At 58.5% G+C, this 18,928-nt stretch overlaps 1 long non-coding RNA gene across 1 annotated transcript; it reads right to left on the reverse strand.

Annotated features, from left to right (window-relative positions):
• Positions 1 to 694: 694 nt before the first annotated feature.
• LOC120362290 (uncharacterized) lies at positions 695 to 8,282 on the reverse strand. Its single transcript, XR_005578245.2, has 3 exons — positions 8,007 to 8,282; positions 4,097 to 4,263; positions 695 to 1,147 (listed from the first exon to the last, which is right to left on the reverse strand). It is a non-coding gene; the product is annotated as an uncharacterized LOC120362290 (long non-coding RNA).
• Positions 8,283 to 18,928: the final 10,646 nt, after the last annotated feature.

The following is an 18,928-nucleotide window of genomic DNA, read 5'->3' on the forward strand; positions in this document are numbered from 1 at the left end:
GATTCTCTGGAAACCTGGCCCCAAGACCAAGCCAAGCTGTTTATAGATTCTGGGCTCTGGGCCAGATATCATTTCTGGCTTTGATGCCATTTAATGTTCCTTCAATGTATTATTCATTCCTGTGAACTGCAGCGCTCGCTCCTCAGAGCTCCTGAGCACACGTGCCTCCTCCCCATCCGCACTCAGCCCAGGCTGGTCTCCACCTCTCCTGCTCCCCACCTGCCTGACCCCCGCCCACCCTCCACACTTCTCCCCAGCAGCTCTTCCCTGAGCTCAACCAGAATGAGCCAGGACTGGACTTGCCAAGGCTTGGACCCCATCCTGACGTTGTGTGGCCATGGAGAAGCCACTGTGTTTCTCCGGACCCAACCCTAACACTCCAAAACCCTAAAAGCTCAAAGCTAGAGAGCACCTTGGGCACCTCCTGGGTCACCAAGAGCAGCACCTCATCCAGGAGACCACCCGTGGGATGCAGGGATACCTGCAGGGATGAGGGGCCCACTGTCTGCACAAAACGAGAGGCCAGGCCCCGGTAGCCAGGCTCTCAGCTGCAGCATCTATGGCTCTCTCCCTCCTCGCCTCTCTCTCTCTGCCCACCGCAATATTCCAGGATTGGTGCAGTGCTGAAATACCAAATAAAATCAGGCTGATAGGTAAGGGATAGGAATTGTTGATTCGATTTCTTATCCTTTTTTTTTCTTTCTGACACTTCAATTATTTCAGTTATGACTTTTTCACATAACAGTTCATAGATTGCAGGGGAACAAGTAACCTTTAAATCTCCCATTTAGCACATTACAATAATTTCCTTGGAAATCACAGGTGCTCACGCTATATGACCTTCCGCAGGCGCTTCATCAGCAAATTAACGTCGAGGTTAATTCAAACTTGGGGGAAAGTGCAAACTTGACAAAGATGAATCCAGCCATTTGCAGTAACGATCAGGTCAGCTCAGACAAGCTGGGGGAAGTGGCATCTCTGGGGCAACAGCCGGGTGGCATCGCAGTCTGCTGTATTTTGTCAGAAGCTTCCACTGAAAGCAGGTGTTCCACGATCAGTCTCCCTGGCTTCAAATTCGGACTACAACTCTAACAGCCACATGGCCTTGGCCAAGTGACTGCCCCTCTTTGGGTCTCAGTCTCTTTATCTGTAAAAAGAGTAGATATTAGCATCTATCTCATTGTGGGGATTACATGAGTTGATACATAGCAAAGTATTTGGCACAGAACTGCCATTTATTTAAGGTCAATAAATAACTTCTACTATTGCCATCATTACTACTGCATTCACCATTATCCCCACTATCACCACCACCACCATCACCATCATCACCAGCATGATCTTCACCATCATCACCATCACCATCATCACATCACCATTATCACCATCATCACCACCACCACCACCACCATCATCATCACCACCACCATCACCATCACCATCATCACCACCATCACCATCACCATCACTATCACCACCATCACCACCACCATCAACATCACTATCACCATCACCATCCTTAATCACCATCACCATCACTATCATCACCATCGTCATCACCACCATCACTATCATCACCACCATCACCATCATCACCACCATCACCATCATTATCACCACCATCACCATCACTATCATCACCATCATCACCACCAACACCATTATCATCACCCCATCACCATCACTATCATCACCACCATCACCATCACCATCATCACCATTACCATCATCACCACCATTATCACCATCACCATCACCATCATCACCATCACCATCACTATCATCATCACCGCCATCACCATCACAACCATCACCATCACCACCATCATCACCATCATCACCATCACCATCCCACCATCACCATCATCATCATAATCATTACCATTACCATCATCATCACCACCACCATCACCATCATTACCACCATCACCATCACCATCATCATCACTATCACCATCACCACATCACCATCATCTTTCACCATTGTCATCATTACCATCACCATCACCATTATCAACATCACCATCACCATCACCACCATCAACATCACCATCACTACCGCCATCATCACCACCCTCACCATTATCACCATCAACACCACCATTCCTACCAGCACCATCATCATTATCACTACCATGGTTACCACCATAATGTCATCACCACCATCATAACATCACCACTATCAATACCATCTCATCACCATCATTCCATCACCATCCCTGTCACCATCATCACCATCATCAGCTTCTGGGGCTCCCGGCACCCTGAAATTTTGACCATCTGCTTCCCAGACAGTTGCAAACCCGGATGTAATGAGCAAGGGGCCCCTCAGGCTTTAAGGTGCCCCTGGGTCCTGGGCACCTCATGGCCAACAGTGTGGGCTGAGATGCAGCAGGTCTGGGCAGGCCTAGTTTCCCAGGGGGGCCCTGGACTGCACAGGGTGGCACAACCTGCTCCTCTGGGGGTTGAGGCACCTCAGCCCTGGCACACTGTGGCACTCGGCAGAGCAAACAGCACAGGATTAGGGTTCAGTTGAGGGGCCGCCTGGAAAGAGAGCTGTGGTCCCATAAGGACTGCTTGTGGGGGAGGGTCGCCTGGGACACGCAGTCCTTGCAGTCCCCAGGAGGGCATCGTCCTTATGGGCAGGGATGGGCACCGCAGGCTGCCTGCCTGGGAGGTTCTGAGAGCTCGTCCCCATTATTAGGAGGTTTCAATGTCCTGCCGTGATTCGAGGGATTAGAACTGGACAGGAGGTTGGGCTGGCAGACATGCCCACACCTGGGCTCCCACCATGCCGGGCTGTGCAGGCCAGGTGAGCATGCCTGGGTCCCAGAGTGTTGGGGCCTCCTCCCAGCCCTGCCTGCCTGACGTCCCAGCTGTGCCTTCCACCGAGAGGCCACTGCATCTCCCCACGTGGCTGCGGGTCCGAGCTCTGCTGGGAGGTGGGGCAGCTTGTTTACCAGGGCCTCCTCGGGGGCCTGCCGGAGGAAAAGCTCTTAGCAGGTCAATAATACCATTTACGGGGAACAATACCAAGCTTGGGATGGAGACCCAGGAGCCAGAAGTATCCAGGCTTCATGCTCAGAAAGACAGCTAGACCCCCAGGGCAGCGGCATCTGGCTTCTCTAAGGAAGCATCTCTAGACAGAAGGTGAGACCCAGAGCTCAGCCAGAGGCCCAGGACAGGACCCGGCTGGGTGGGAACAAGGCAGGCTGGAGCATCCTGCAGCACACACTGCTATACAGCACACGCCTGCACAGGACACTCCCACATGGACTTGTGTGCACACAGCACACACCTGCACCGCACATGCCTGTACATGGCACACGCCTGCACATGGCACATATGCCTGCATGGCACATATGCCTGCATGGCACATGCCTACATGGCATATATCTGTGTGTGGCACATGTACATGGCACATGCCTGCACAGAACACTCCTGTAGGGACTTGTCTGCACACAGCACACGCCCACATGGCAGGAACCTGCACATGGTTTCCCAGTCACCTGCTCACTCATTCATCAAAGTCATTCTGCAGTGGATAAATTCACTGAAACAATCATTTCTTCAATCATTCATTCAATAACTATTTGATGCCTATTTACTGCTGGGAAACATGGCAGGACTGGCCGCTCTTAGCCAGTGGGCGGTAAAGGACCCGGGAATGCCCAGACCCCAGGCCTCCCCCATGAGGGCCCGTGAGGGAGACACGCCAAGAGGGTGAAAGGCCACGCGTCCTCAGTCCCTGGGTCTCCAGTTCAGGCCATGCGGTTGCTCTTTGGATCCCAGCTGGAGATCGAAGCCCTTCCTAAGTCCCAACCGAAAATATGGAGTCTTGTCAAATTCCACCTGCTTCAAGAGAGGTCAGGCACCCGACGGACTCAAGGGAGAGCAGCCCCTCCATATTTGACGCTGCCCACCAGCAAATGAGGCGCCCCGTGGTCCCGGAACCAGAACAAGTCAAGCTGGAATTCCCCTATGGATTGGAGGCTGGGGGAGGGGTGAGGTGGGGACACCTAAGAGCTTGCCCCTCCACCCAGAGACCTGCAGTGACCTTGAGTTCTAAGCCCTGCTGAGAAGCTGGGGCACCCACCTGAGGATCCAGCCTCTTTATCTGGAAGGGATGCTTTAAGTTCACATGAAGTTCCGCTGTGCGAGAGCAGAGGAAGGGGAAGCTTTGTCAGGAGCCAAGAGCAGGAAGTGGCTGTCTCCAGTGGGGGCGTTTCGCCGCTGCCTGGGCTGCAGGTGCTTCGGCTGACTCTGAAGGATGATCAGGGTTTGGGCAGATTCGTGTGAGTCGGAACCTGCTCCAGGAAGAGGGCCGGCTCCCCATGGACACGGGCCAGGAGGCACCAGGCAGACCGGCTGCGGGGATGCCCAGGCTCCGTGGGGAGGCAGCCACGCCAGCAGGAGCTGGATTGTCAAGGCCTGCATGTGCGGTGACAGAACGGCTAACTGTCCTGTTGATTTCCATTCTCTCTTCTTTCTATAGAACAGTTTCCTCTGAGCAATGTCCGTCGAGCCAGAGGTCTCATATCCCAGCCTCCTTCACAGACACAGGTGACCCTGAGAAATGCCCAAGCAGGGAAAACACAGCCTCGTCCCAGACAGGTCCCCTGGACAGAAACTCAAACCAACCCAGGCGAGGCCCAAAGGGAAACGGATGGGCTCATCAGGCAACCAGGGCAGGGCCACGAAGCCTCGGGCACCGGCTGAACCCTGCGGGTCCTGTCGCCTCTCTCCGTCCTGTCTCCTTGGCCAGTGCCACTGAGTGCTGACTTCCTGCTCCTGATGCGGCCTATCCACAAGGCGGGTGCGCACACACATTCACACCCGTGCAGGTGCCCCCACATGTACACACATGCACACACACACGCCTGCGGGGCCACATGCTCTCACACATATGCACATGCACACACTCATGCACACGTGAACTCAGTACACATGCACACACACACATGTATGCACACCTACACACTTGCACACACATGCACACCCACACAAACGTGCATACACAGGCACACACACACATGCACACTCATGCATGCATACCTACACACACGCATGCTCATGCATGCACACCACACGCACACCTGCACTCCCACACACGTGTGCATACACATGCACACACATGCATGCATACCTACACTCACACATGAACACACATGCATGCCTACACATGCACACTCATGCATGCATACCTACACACACACATGCTCATGCATGCACACCACTCACACACCTGCACACCCACACGTGTGCATACACATGCACACACGTGAACACACATGAACACACATGCATACCTACACACATTCACACACATGCACATGCTCATGCATGCACATCTTCACACACAATCTCATGCACACACACTCATGCACACACACCAGTGTATATGCTCATTCACATGTGCACAAAGGCGTGACAAACATGCACACACACATCAGTGAACACAGGCAGACAGATGCATGCCCCACATGTGTATACACCTGTGCACACAGGCAGTGCGTGCATACACAGACACATGTGCACACACATGCATTATCAAAGGGAACAGCAAGGGCTTCCACACACGGGCTGTGAGGCCATGCAGACCCCATACACGCTCCTCCTGAGCTGGGGCCAGTCGCCGCATCTCCACCTCACACCTAGAGAAAGTGACTGCAGTGCCCACCTCCTGGGGTTCAATAACAGTCAAGAGAGCAGTGCCTGGAAACCACGCCCAAAACCTGGCGCCTACATGGTTCACAAGGTCACCTGCTCTGCTCTCCCCAGCTCTGGCTCTGTCTGTCTCTGCCACTCTGTCTCTGTCTCTCCCTGGCTCTGTCTCTCCCTAGCTCCATCTCTCTCTCTGTGTCTGTCTCTCTCTCTCTGTCTCTGTCCCTCTCTATCTCTGTCTCTCCCAGTCTCTGTCTCTCTCTGTGTCTGTCTCTGTCTCTCTCTGTCTCTGTCTTTCCCTGTCTCTGTCTCTCCCTGGCTCTGTCTCTCCCTGGCTCTGTCTCTCCCTGTCTCTCTATGTTTCTGTCTCTATCTCTGTCTCACCCAGTCTCTGTCTCTCCCAGTCTCTGTCTCTCCCTAGCTCTGTCTCTCTCTCTCTGTCTGGGACGAACACTCTGTCTCATTCACGTCAGGCCTTCGCTGGCCCAGCCTCCTGCTTTCTTCCCTTCTGTGTCTTTCAGGAGTCACGCCTGTCAGGCGATTAAGCGGAAGACCAGCTGGGCTGGGATCTGAAGACAGGGTCTTTCCTGAGCAGCTGCTGAGTGCCCAGGCCCGTCCAGACTCTGTCACGCTGGAGGCAGGGAAGGTGGGGCTCTGGAGGGCCTGTGTGAGTCCTGGAGAGGGCAGGGCACAGCGCTGGAAAGTCGGGGGGTCCCGTGACGCCTGCAGCCCAGCCGCGCTCAGCACATGTGTTAAAAGGTGAGCACTGGGCCTGGGAGAATGTAGGGATGAGTAAGTCACAGCCTCACTTCAGGGTGTTGAAGCTGGGTGGGAGAGAAAGGCCAAGGAGTGACAGCAGCCATGTGCAAGGTCACAGGGGCACATGCAGGGAGTCAGTCCTCTCAGCAGGTTCCTGGACGAGGTGGCGCTGCAGCAGGGTTTGAAGGGTGAATAGGAGTCCTTCAAAGGACTGTTTTGTAGGATAAAGCCTCTGTGTACATAGAAAGGGTGCGGATTCAGCTCTCACAGAGGCTGAGTGAGAACTGAACAAGCTCAGACAGCTCTTCCATGGCAGAGCCAGGATTCAAACCCACGTCCTTCCAGTTCAAACATCCATACTCTGAACATGCCACTAGCTAGAACATCCCTCTGTGACTTCCACAAACTTGTCTTTGTGTAAGGGACCCCAGACCCCCATTCTAGAGCCACTTTCCTCGGGTGGAGGGGCTACAGTCTGCGGGGAACCTACAGGCTGAAGGTTGGGACCGTGGCCACCGCTGTCTCTTCCCACGAGCCGCCTTCCCAGGGTGGTCCCAGCTCCCAACCTGGGTCCAGAAGCCCCCTGCCCTCCAGCTCCAGGTCAGGAGAGAGCCCTTCCCCATTCCCGGCTCATGCTGGGCCCACTCCCTGAGCAGGGTCTACAGGGAACACACTCAGGGGCAAACCACCGGGGGTCCCCACGACGGCAGCCTCAGCACCGCACCATTGGTTTCACAGTGAGGACGCAGTCCAGGGATGGAGCTGACTGCCAAAGCCATGAAAAGAAGACGGAGAGCAGAAGGGAGGGAAGGAGGGAGGGAAGGAGGGAGGGAAGGAGGGAGAGAGAGGGAGGAAGTAGGGAGGAGGGGGGACAGGGAGGGAGGGGCAGGGAGGAGGGAGGGGCAGGGAGGAGGGAGGGGCAGGGAGGGAGGAGAAGGGAGGAGGGAGGGGCAGGGAGGAGGGAGGGGTAGGGAGGGAGGAGCTGGGAGGAGGGAGGGGCAGGGAGGGGGGAACAGGGAGGGGGGAACAGGGAGGGAGGAGCAGGGAGGAGGGAGGAGCAGGGAGGAGGGAGGAGCAGGGAGGGAGGAGCTGGGAGGAGGGAGGAGCAGGGAGGAGGGAGGAGCAGGGAGGGAGGAGCCGGAGGAGGGAGGAGGGGGAGGAGGGAGGAACAGGCAGGGAGGAGTGAGGAGGGAGGAGCAGGGAGGGAGGAGTGAGGCACTGGGACTCACTGGTGTAAAACTGAGCCAGTCTGTGGGAGCCGCTAGGCTAAGCACAAGCAGAGCTGGGCACCCCGTCTTTCCCTCCCACCCTGAGCCAGCCCTCACTGCCATGCACTCTGCCCAGGTCAGGGGCATGCTGGGGAGGCGCCTTGGTCAGCAGGACAGCCCAGAGCAGCAGATGCCAGAGGCCTCCTGACCCACCGTCCACCCCACCCAGGCCTTGGGGGCCCAATCTGACTCCATGCCAACTTCAGACCCGCCTGGCCTCCAGCTCCAGACACTGCCTGCTGTCAAAATGCCCGTCGATAGCAAGACGACCCCCTCCACTCAGGTCAGAGGGAAGACAGGATGCCCCAGACTCACGCATCACACGGGCCACACCGGCTCAGCTCTTCCCTTGTAGAAACCAAGAAACACTCGTCTGGATTGCGGCCCACCTCCGGCCAGCCTGGATCCTCTGCACGGGTCAGCCGCCCCACTACCCTGCACGCACCACCACCATCCTGGCCACTTGATGGCCTCGGGCTCTGAGAGGCCATCTGCCCCCTGAGGTCACACAGCCAGCCAGGGCTGCCAGGATGTGAACAGAAGTCACATGATCTCCCCGCGGCGCTGCCAGATAAGGAGGGCATTGGCCCTGGTCACGCACCAGCCTCCTGGTGTCGGCGCAGGTCCCCTCCTCAGCAATGTCTTGAGCCCAGGACCCACCGAGGGCCTTCGGGGGCAGGGCAGCAGGGCAGCATTGGGCTTGTGAGGGTCTCCAGGCCGCAAGCACTTTGGGGCCACAGTCAGGACCCGCTAAGTGGTAACAGAATGCAGGGCCTTTGGGCCCTCTGTGGTCTCTTCTCTGCTGACTGTGCCAGGCTCCAGCCATGCCAGGACAGTCCAGCCCCAAACCAGGACACCTCCCACACGGAGGCGCAGCCCCTCCCTCTGCTCCGCTCGCCCCGACCTGCAGATGGAACGCCCCCGCTCCTCCCCACTCCCTCGGCCCCTCCTCCCAGCTCTGAGCTCCTGCCCTTTTGGCTCTGAGAGAGGACTTACGTGAAGTGTGCGCCATAGTAACACTTTGTCAGCTCACTGATGGCGAATTAAACAAAGGCGGGGACCTTCAGGATGGGTTTTCAAGAACGTGTAGGAGTTCACCGCGGGATTCAGAGGGTAGGTGAAGGGTGCTTTGAGAAGAAACCAAGGGGCATGACACAGTCAAGGAAAGAAGGGAATCCGTCCGCTCGCGCAGAGGGCCTGCCACTGGGGTGCGGACGGTGACAGTCTCCGCAACCTCCGAGTGCCCCACCAAGGACTCAGCAGTGTACACGTCGGAGGGGCCTCGGGAGGTCAGAGGAGGTCAGCAGCGGAGGGCCGGGCTCGCCGTTCCAAGGGTGACCGGGCCACTGCCGTGTGTCCGGGCGTGGGCCGGGTCCAGCCAGGGCCGTGGCGGGAGGACGAGCGGCAGGAGTACACAGAATTGCTTTCTTGCGGCGCCTCCGATAGCTCCAAAGTCACTGTGTTCGCCTAGGAACATAAAAATGTATAATGCGTGGCTTGATTTGTACAGAAAATTACCATGTTTGGTCTATTTAGAGAAAGCAGGCCTGCGGGGCAGGAGCCGCGTGGGAGGGCGCTGCTTTTCTCCGAGGGCTTCTTCTGCGTCTGCTTCAGGTCTCCGCTGCACAGCCGTCTTCTTCATGTGGGGCATGCCTGCCCGTCGGGGGTCAGAGCCCCCCTCTTCCCCGGGGTGCCCCTCCTTGCTGGTGCCCTGGCCAGTGTGGGATGGAGAGGGGGCCCCTCAGAAGCAGGGCTGAGGTAGATGGATGGCAGCTTTCTGTGCCCTCGACGCCGGGGCCCACCCTCTCCGCAGCTGTCCCCAGAGGCAGGGGCCTTGGCGCCTGGTCAGGTGTCCCTGTGGCCTACCCACCTGGAAGCCACCCCCCAGGGCTCCCTCACCCCCACCCCAGCCCTGCGCTGAGGTCCAGCTCCGCATTATTCCCCTAACGTTTTCGTCTGATCCCAACTCAGAAGCATGGGGTCACCACGTTCCCGTGGCCCCGTGCCCTGCCTGCAGTGAAGACATCTGCTGGGCTCACACACGCCAGGCCCTGCCAGCGCCCTCACGAAACAGCTCGGTTCCTCCACCGGAGCTCAGGAGGCAGATGCGACTCTTCTGCGCCCACAAAAGATGAGGGACCAGGGGCAAGGCTGCTCCCATGAGGGCGCCCCGCTAATGAGGGCAGGGCTGGGGCTCCATCCCAGGCCGCCTGCTCCGCAGAGCTACGCTGACCCTGTCCCACCTGCCAGGGCTTTGGGGGCTCAGGCCGGGCCCCGATCTGCCTCTGCTCCTCTGGTTCATCCTCGCCCTGCCCAGCCGACACGGCCTCCAAGGGGTGGAAACGCCACGCTCCCGGGCACCACAGGATGCAGCCCTAGCCGAGCCTGGTGGTGACACGCTAGAGGCTGGATCTGTGGGTCAAAACTGGAAGTGCTGGCGATTTCATGTGATTCATCCTGAAGCCTTTAAGGCACCCAAGAGCCTCCGCCTCACCCTGCACCGTCCCATCAGCTCTGACCCCCTCCAGGAGTCACACCTCCGTGCTCTGGAACCAGCAGTGACCCTCCAGGAGTGCCACTCCTCAGCGCAAAGACACCCGACATCCAGAGCTCCCCCATGCCCCTCTCAAGGTCAAGCTGCGCCTGAGTCCCGCCCCCCACTACCTGCCCTCTGCACCCCCATTGCCCCTGAGAGCCCCAGCACGCAGGGGTGCTCCGGGAGCCTCTGGAGGGCGATGGAAGGGCTCCTAACCCAGGCTGCTGACCCACTCGGGGTCCAAGGCCAACCCCAAGATGAGGGCCTCGGAGAGCAGGCAGCCAGCCAGGACCGCAGGTGGAAAGGCCAGGGCGGCAGAGCCGGAGAGACTGAGGAAGACACGGCTGCCGCTCGTGGGTCAGGACCAGCCCTGAGTAGCAGCCCCAGAGAGAGTCAGCCCATACCAGGCAGGGCGAGGGCCTGGGAGGACGGGGGGCCAGACGCCTGCCTGGGCGGGACCTCTTCCCAGAGCTGCTGGCACAACCGCCCCTCAGTGTGGCCTCTGAGCCCCCTGTAAAGCAAGTGACACCCACGTCGTGAGGACTGGTCGGCACTGAACAGCGTAGCCCGGGAGCTCCTGGTGCACAGCCACGCAGCCATCACCGCCCCCATCCCGGGAAGGCCTGGTTATTTTCCATTCCGTGGACAGGGACCGAGGCTGGAGGAGAAGACCCGGCAGGTTCCAGGCCCCGCCTGCCGAGCGCCACGCTGTACTGCCCACGCAGCGTGGACCAGGGTCCCTCCGTGGCCAGCAGCTGCAGGAGGCCTGTGGGAGTCCCGGGAAGAGGTCCCAGGGCGTGCCTGGCTGGGACTTCTCTATCTGTCCGAGTGCATCTTGCCTGAAGGGTCCACGGAGCTTGGAAACCCCAGGGAGACCGGGAAGTTTATCGGGAGCTCCGGATGCTGAAGGCCAGATGCCAGGCCCAGAGCTCCTCCAGACGAATGCCCTCTGGAGGGGCCGTCCCAGCCACACCCCAGCCAGCCGGCAGGGACGAGCCAGGCCAGCTGAGCCTCCGCCCTGGGGCAGGAGGGGACAACCAACTGAAAGTCCATGCTTTGTCAGGGAGGAGAACAGGGCAGGCAGGGGGCAGAGGGAGGGCACAGAGAGCCCTGATGGCGATCTGGGGGGCACTGAGCAGACAGTAGGGCAGGGCCTGGTCTGTGAAGGAGCCGCAGAGGAGCAGCTGGGAGGGGGAGCAGCGCAGAAGGAAGGGGAACGATTCGGGCAGGAGGCAAGGTCAGCGATGGGAGGGGCAGATCCCGAGGCCTCACAGAGTGGAAGGGGCCGCAGCCGCGTCATTCACTGAACCGAATCGCACAGAGTTCCCATGTGGAAGCCTAAGCTGAGGGACCTCACTACGTGCCTGTGTTTGGGACGGCTCCTTGAAAGAGGTGCCTGGGGTACAATGAGCTCCTCCGTGTGGACGCTGGTCCAGTACGCCCCGTGTCCTTATAAGCAGAAGACACGAGGACGCAGACACCAGAGGGAGGCCCACGGGAGGACACGGGGAGGAGGCGGCATCTACAGGCAGAGAGAGGGGCCTCTGGAGGAGCCAGCCCAGCGATCCAGTGGGCCAGTCACCCCGTGCACAGAGCCTTGCTGTGAGCAGCTGCTCCTGCATCCAGGAATGGGGAATTCACTTGTTATTGACCATTATCGTTATGACTCGTGGCTGTGATGAAGTGGAGACTTGCCGATGCCACAGGCGCGCTGACATCTGTGACCCCAGCCCCTGCTACGGGGACCACTGTGCGGGGACAAGCGCAGGGAAGTCCTGGCCTCCTGTGGACTCAGGGCTCCCTGTGGAAGGTGCCCACCCTCCTGGGACCCCAGCACTCACCAGTTGGACAAACCAGAGCCCGGCACTGTCAGCTCCCTAGAGAGGCAAGGGTCACGAAGCGAAAACACTGTGTCATCGTATCCTGCTGCGGGTCTTGCCAACCTGTAAGAGATCAGTTATTTCTGGTTTATGAATGACTTACTCTGGAATGTTGCTGAAGCTGGGGCACCCCATGGGTCTGTCTCTGCCTCTCCTGCCAGAGGACCCCAGCATTGGGAGCTGCAGGGCCACGCTGGATGGAGCCGTCAGGCAGTACACAAACAATGGTCCCACAGAAAAAGTCCCTTCTGTGCATCTCAGAGCCCTGGGGACAAAGGGTGGGGACAGTGGGGTCCCATAGGAGACACAGGGCACTGCAGATTATCACGGTGGCACAGCCAGGTGAGGGCTCAGGCAACACCTTGGCCCAGACTCTGGCTCAACTGAGCTGTGTGGCCCTGGGCAAGTGTCCTCACCTCTCTGAGTCATTAACTGGGCTATTCTGCCTCACTGGTTTCGGGTGAGAATCAATATGAAAATCAGGCCCCACGTACAAACATTTGCCATTAATGCTGACTCCCCGTGGGCTGAACTATTTGATCCCTGTAGAAAGTAAGAAGTTCCTCTTCAAAGTTTCCCTTCTTCTTACATAATAATAAATGTTAGAAATAATCGTTTCTTTTAAAGGCGAACTTTCTTCAAAGCCTTCCTTCTTGCTTTTTGCTAGTAACTCTTTGTTAAGCCCTATCCTGTGTAGCTGTTAGGTAAAAAGGAATAAGTACCTTCTATGTCCTTGTGCTTTAACCAAGATATTTATGTTACTACTTTTCTAAGACCTTTCACAAGCAGCTTCCTCTCCCTTCCTGATTTGGATTTGGTTGTTATCCAATCAGGTTTAGTTTAGATTCTGAAGTCCAGCTCGAACCTCCGGAGACGACACAGCAGAAGGACCCAACGCATAAGGAATAAGGATGCTGCCTTTCCTTTGTTCATTATACTCTCGTGGCAAGATGGCTGATGAGTAGTATCCTTTCTGCAGAAAGTAAAATTGCCTTGCTGAGAAAACTTTTTGTCTGAATGCTAATTTTTCCTTGCAGTACCTAAGAACAAGTATTCTGTCTCTAACAATCTAGAACTTTCCATGCTCGTGCCCTTCTCATCCTTGGGAAGCCAGGGAGGTGGGACTGTCTGTGTTTTACAGATGAACAAACCAAGCTCTGACAGCCAGCATTGCTAACCCATGATTGCACACAGTGCCGACCCCAGACCCAGGCCAGAGCCTTGTCCCGAGCCTGAGACCAGCACAGAACTGCCTGAGGCTGCCTGCCGTGGCTCACAGTGAGCCAGGGCGGGGACCTGCACAGAACCACCCGCGGCTCACAGTGAGTCAGGCAGGATGCAGATAACAGCAAGAAGCCAGTGGCGGTTTGCCGATTCAGGAAAGTAAACTTCACCCAGTGCTCCCCACCTCCCACAGTCACCCTGAGCCTGGCCTGGGGAAGGCCCCTCACATGCTGAGCCTCAGGAGCCGTGGTGGTAACTGCACAAGTTGGGGCTCTGGAGCCCTAGCGACAGATGAGCAAGTCGGGGCTCAGAGAAAGCCTTGTGCCCCACCCTGAGGTCCCACCACTGACAGGTAGGCAGAACTTGATGGGGTTTCCCAAGAACATGGCCGGGCTCCATGCCAGGCACCAGGTACACACAACCAGGTACCATGGACTCAGCCCAGGAAGGTGTGAGTCTCTGAGCCTGATTTTTCCTGGGTGTCAGGTGAGATGGAGGCCAGGAGGGCTCCCCTGGGCTCACGACCCAAAGGGTCCTCCCAGCCCAACACTGGGGCCTGCGAGAAAGCCCCACAGCACTCAGAGCCAACACCGAGGGGCCGCCCGCTGCTGTGCTCCCTCACCCCCTCCTGCACGCCTGGTCTGCGTCGCTGCGGGGCAAGGACAGCCAGACACGTGGGTCCCACGGCCGCAGGCAAACAGCAGCTGGGACGGGACCCTGGCCAGCAACTCCAGTGGCAATAGCCACCCACACGGCCCCGTGTCATCCACCTGCTGTGTGTTTTCCCACCCAGGAGCTTGAGCCAGTGGGGGAGGGCAGTGCAGGGGCTGCGGGGCTTAACAGGGCCTCCTGGCACAAGCCACCCAGCTCCCAGCAGGTAAAGTCAAATAAATGTGGCACCTCCCCTACCTCCATGCTCCTACCCGAGAGCCCAGACCCCACACCAGCTCTGCCAAGGCCTCAGCCTTCTCTCTTTCTCCCAGGAAAGGCTCTGAAGAGGTGAAGAGGGAATTCTCATGGCTCCCCGGCTCTTCTCAGGGACACCCCTGCAGCAAACAGGCCTGGAACGCCAGCCCCGACCCTCTGGGAAGCAAGCAGGGGAATGGGGGGGCAAGGCCGGGGCTGAGCAATTGCTCCTGGTCACCCCACTGCTGCTGCCGAAAAGCCTGGGTCTGAACCCACGTCTTCCACAGCACGAAGGAGGCTCCATGACCAATTCTGGAGGAGGCCGGACTTCTTCCAGAAATCCCAGCCCGGATCCTGCCTCTTGCCTCCTCCCTGGAGCCTTGTTTCACAACACGATTGAACCACCCCATTATTGAATAAAACTGTCAGAACCACTGATTTGTGCGACGTGCGCGGCTCCCTTTTTTTTGCTCTTCTTTCTTTCCAGATTCAATAAACCCTGAAGTTGTTCCAAGAAGACAGAGGAGTGACGGGAAGCATCAATTTCACGAGGAGACAGTGCGGCTCATCCCGCAGGCCGCACAGGACAAGCCACACTGAACCCGGGGAGGAGCCGCCCCTAGAACGGCCCGGGCAGCTGCTCACGGGGAGGCAACACCATCCCTGCACGTGGGGGCCGGGAGAAGTGGCAGAGAATGAGTACAACCAGGGAAAGCTTCCTGGAGGAGGAGACGTGAGGATTCTATCTTGATGCAGTGAGTGGCTCTCCTCTCCTCCGTGACCAGGCAGCAGGCGTGGGCTCGAGTTCCAGCTGTGCGGCTGGGGTGAACGGAGGGAGGGTTGTCTCTGAAACGTGGCTGAGACTGCTCCCTCCATAGACTTCGAGACTCCGAAGGTGTCCCTCCCTTACACGGAAACTCCCAGACACCCCAGGACTCTCTCTGCAAGTCCCTTGGAAAGGCCCGATGGGGAGAGTGGGGTGCACTCTGCCAGACACTCTGACAGAGAACATTCTAGAACCACTTCCCACCTGCGCCCTCAAAGCCTGCCCTCTAAGCCCGTCCTGGATGCCTCCTCCACTAACAACAGCTGAGAGCAGCAAAGCCTGACCCAGTTCGGGAGCGTTTCTGGCTGCCTGGCTAAAGACTATATTTTCCAAGTTATGGCCAGTGGGGCGGAGGGATGGGACACGTGAAGCCTCCGGGCTAAGTTGCTAACAGGAAGGAGCGGGCCACCCGGGTCTGTTCTCCCCTCTCTGCTGGCTGGAGGATAGATGTGATGGCAGGAGCGAGAGCAGCCACCTTGGCCACAGATGGAAGCTGTGTGCTGAGGACAGCAGAGGAACAGGGAAGCAGGAGCCTGGCGTCACGTGCGGTGCCGCCACGACCCTCCTGGCTGCTCACGCTGCCACAGGGTCCTCCACCCTCTGCTCACTGCTCTTACTTCTGGCAGTGGCCTGAGCCCACAGCCCAACTCACCCCACAGTGTTTCTCATCCCGCTGGGCCTGTGGCTCCGGGCAAAGCATTTGAAGAGCTCCAGCACTCACGGGGTAAAACCCCAGGGAAACAGTCCCCTGAGGGCTGCCAAGCTCTCCTGATAACACCACCTTGTGTATTGTGGGGTGTGCACTGCTGTCGTGATGTGGGGTCCAGACCCTCACACTGCGACTGGCAGGGTCCCCAGCCCCTTCGTCGGAGGTCAAGAGGGCATCCCCAACCCCACCCACCTCCCACAGCGCTCCAGCCTGAGACCACTGGAGACATCTCGTGAGGCCTGTTCTCCCGACTCCACGTCACCCGTGACTGTCCCATCCTGATCCGTGTCACCTCCCTCCTGCCCGTCCAGAGCCCTCTGGACTGCACAGCCAGCCTCAGCATGACCCATCCTGCCGAGTGGGGCCTCCAGCCCACGGCACGAGATAGAGGCAGGAGCTGGAGACCCGCCGAGGCCGCTCCTCCTGGCCACTTCCAGACCACCCCGCCGCCGTCTTCCCTCCCATCCACAGCCCCGACTTCCCGGAAGGCACCTCGCAGCCCTCGTTTGCCGAATGGTGACGTGTTTGCCCGCCCGCCCCACCGCTGAGCGCTCCTGGAGTCTGACCCACCTCTGTTTCTCTCCGTCTGCACAGGCGTTTGTGGCGTGACTGAACGACCCTGAGGAGGGGACGCGGCTCAGCAGAAACGTCCCTTGAGACGCTCATGACCTGCAGCAGAGCAAAGCGTGTTCACACGAGCCGGGCACAGCCCGGGAGGGCATCGGCTGCTCTCGCCGGGGGGGACGGCAGTGAGCACAGCCCGGGAGGGCATCGGCTGCTCTCGCCGGGCAGGATGGCAGTGAGCAAACGCGAGAAGCAGGGTGGGTGCCGGCCCCCCTCACAGCTATGAGGGCAGCCTCAGGGCCATCACGGGCATGCGAGGGCGTGCGCGCGTGTTTACACAGTAACAGTAACTGTGGACCCTGCCCTGGGGATATGCTCCCCACACAGCAACAGGGATGTGAGGATGTGAGAGGTCAGATGTGGGAGGATCCTGGGTGGATCCTAATGTCACCTCCAAGGTCCCTCTAAGAGGGAGACAGGTGGCCAGGTGTACGCCTATAATCCCAGCCTTTGGGAGGCCAAGGTGAGAGGGTCACCTGAAGCCAAAACCAGCCTGGACAAAATAGCAAGACCTCGTCGCTACAAAAAAAATTAAAATGTAGCCGGGCTTAGTGGCACACACCTGTAGTCTCAGCTACTCGGGAGGCGGAGGCAGAGGATCGCCGGCGCCCAGAAGGCGGAGGCTGCAGTGAGCCGTGGCGGCACCACCGCACTCCAGCCCTGCATTCCAGCGTGGGCGACAAAGCGAGCGCCAATCTCAAAAAAGAAAAAGGAGGGAGGTGGGAGACCGGTGCGAGGAGGGGCTGGGCCGAGAGGCAGGCTTCGGGGAAGCCGGTCTCGGGAGCCTGAGAGGCCAGGACCAGCCTCCCCTGAGGCCTCTGATGGAGCCCCTAACTGTCCTTCTGGATTTCCAACTCTGGAGCTGTGAGACACGAGTTTCCGTTGGTGGAAGTCACGGGTTGGTGGTTAGTTGTTTACCAGGAAACGGACAGGTCGGATCGCATCCAGCCTCAAGCCCCAGCTCCATTTCCCATACAGCCTAAGCTCTCACCATGAGGTGATCCAGCTGCCCGGTGGGGGAGGGGCTGCCACCCCCGCTGATTTGTGGGCCCAGGGGTGAAGACGCCTCACCTGCCACCCAGAACTGGGCCCCCAGCTCCCGGCGAGGCCTCGTGGCTGAATTGCCACTAGTGACTAGGTATTTTATGCTGAACATTAAAGATATTTTACACTGGAGATTTAATACGGAACATTAAGAACCATTGAAATCACTCATATCAATTGAAGATACAATAATTGAACCCCATAAAGATTACTGAGAAGCTGGTGTAGCTAAGGGAGAGGCATAAATAGAGATAAATTGGCCCCCCTCTGCCCCCCACCCTCTCCCTGGAAGCTCATTAGAAATGCTCGTGAGGACTGGCAGTGACAGAGACCCACAGCAGGGAGAGGCGACCCGGGGGCTTCCCGCCGCAGAGGGGCCTGGGTGGATCCAGAAGCTTCTGTGTGTCCCTTGATGGCCTTAGTCAGATCCTGGCTGAAGTCCTGGAGCAAAGGGACCCAGAGTAGGAGAGGTCCATTCTCCAATGGCCCAGCCACCTCCTTCCTCTACACGCTGCACCCCAGCCCTGATCTGGGCCACACACTGAGCCCCGATCACAGCCACCAGCTGGGTCCTAATGCAGGTCACACTCCAAGCCTCATCCTCGACAAAGTCTAAGCCACGATTCTGGCCCCAAACGGAGCCCTGCTGTGGCCACAGGCTGAGCTCTGACCGAGGCCACATACTGAACTGGGACAGTGGCCAGAGGCTGAGTCCTGAGCCTGAAATCTCATCTCAGGCGTGTCCAGGCCCCAGGACTGTGGGTGCTCCCTGACGTCACTGCATCCACCCACGCTGCCGTCTCAGCTTCTCACACGCTGGGCCCCGGCTGGGCTCTGCATGTGGATAGAAGGGCCCCCTTGTCCTCAGGGCGTTCCACTCCCCTGGCGAGGCTGCACCTGAGCAGCCAAGTACTACGGACGACGGGGTCCCCAGCCCGGCCCTCTCTGCCCTCCCACGCCCAGGCCCCCCGCTTTGACCAGAAAGCCCTCCAGCCTCTGCCTCCGCCCTCTGCCCTACAGATCAGAGCACTGCTCCCACCGCTGAGCAGGGTCCCTGTCCTGGTCTGTGGTCTGTGTGCAGAGGCTGAGGTTGCACAGGCTGAGGGCTGGGGCCTGGCATGCGCGGCCAGAGTGTGGCAGGGAAGGGCCCCTCCACGGGACCTCACTCCTGCTTATCCAGCTTCAGAAGAGCTGAGTGGGGAAGTGAAGGGCACAGAGTCAGTCTGCCTGGCTTTGCAATCCTGGCCTCCCGTCGGCTGCATGGCTGAGGTTCCCGGCCATCTCTGAGCCTGCCTCGCTGCATCCTGACTCCAGGATGTGAGCGTCATCGGAGAGGACCCAGGTAGTCAATGACAGGCCCCCGGGTATGAATCCCCCATGAAAGGGACCACAGCCATGATCAGGTCCCAGCAATGCCTCACTGCGCAGGACTCCAGACCTGTGATCCTCTGCTGCCCCCAGGGCTATCTCAAGGGCCCACAGCCTCCC

This window comes from Saimiri boliviensis, chromosome 15, assembly GCF_048565385.1.
Source record: "Saimiri boliviensis isolate mSaiBol1 chromosome 15, mSaiBol1.pri, whole genome shotgun sequence".
Classification (NCBI taxonomy): Eukaryota; Metazoa; Chordata; class Mammalia; order Primates; family Cebidae; genus Saimiri; species Saimiri boliviensis.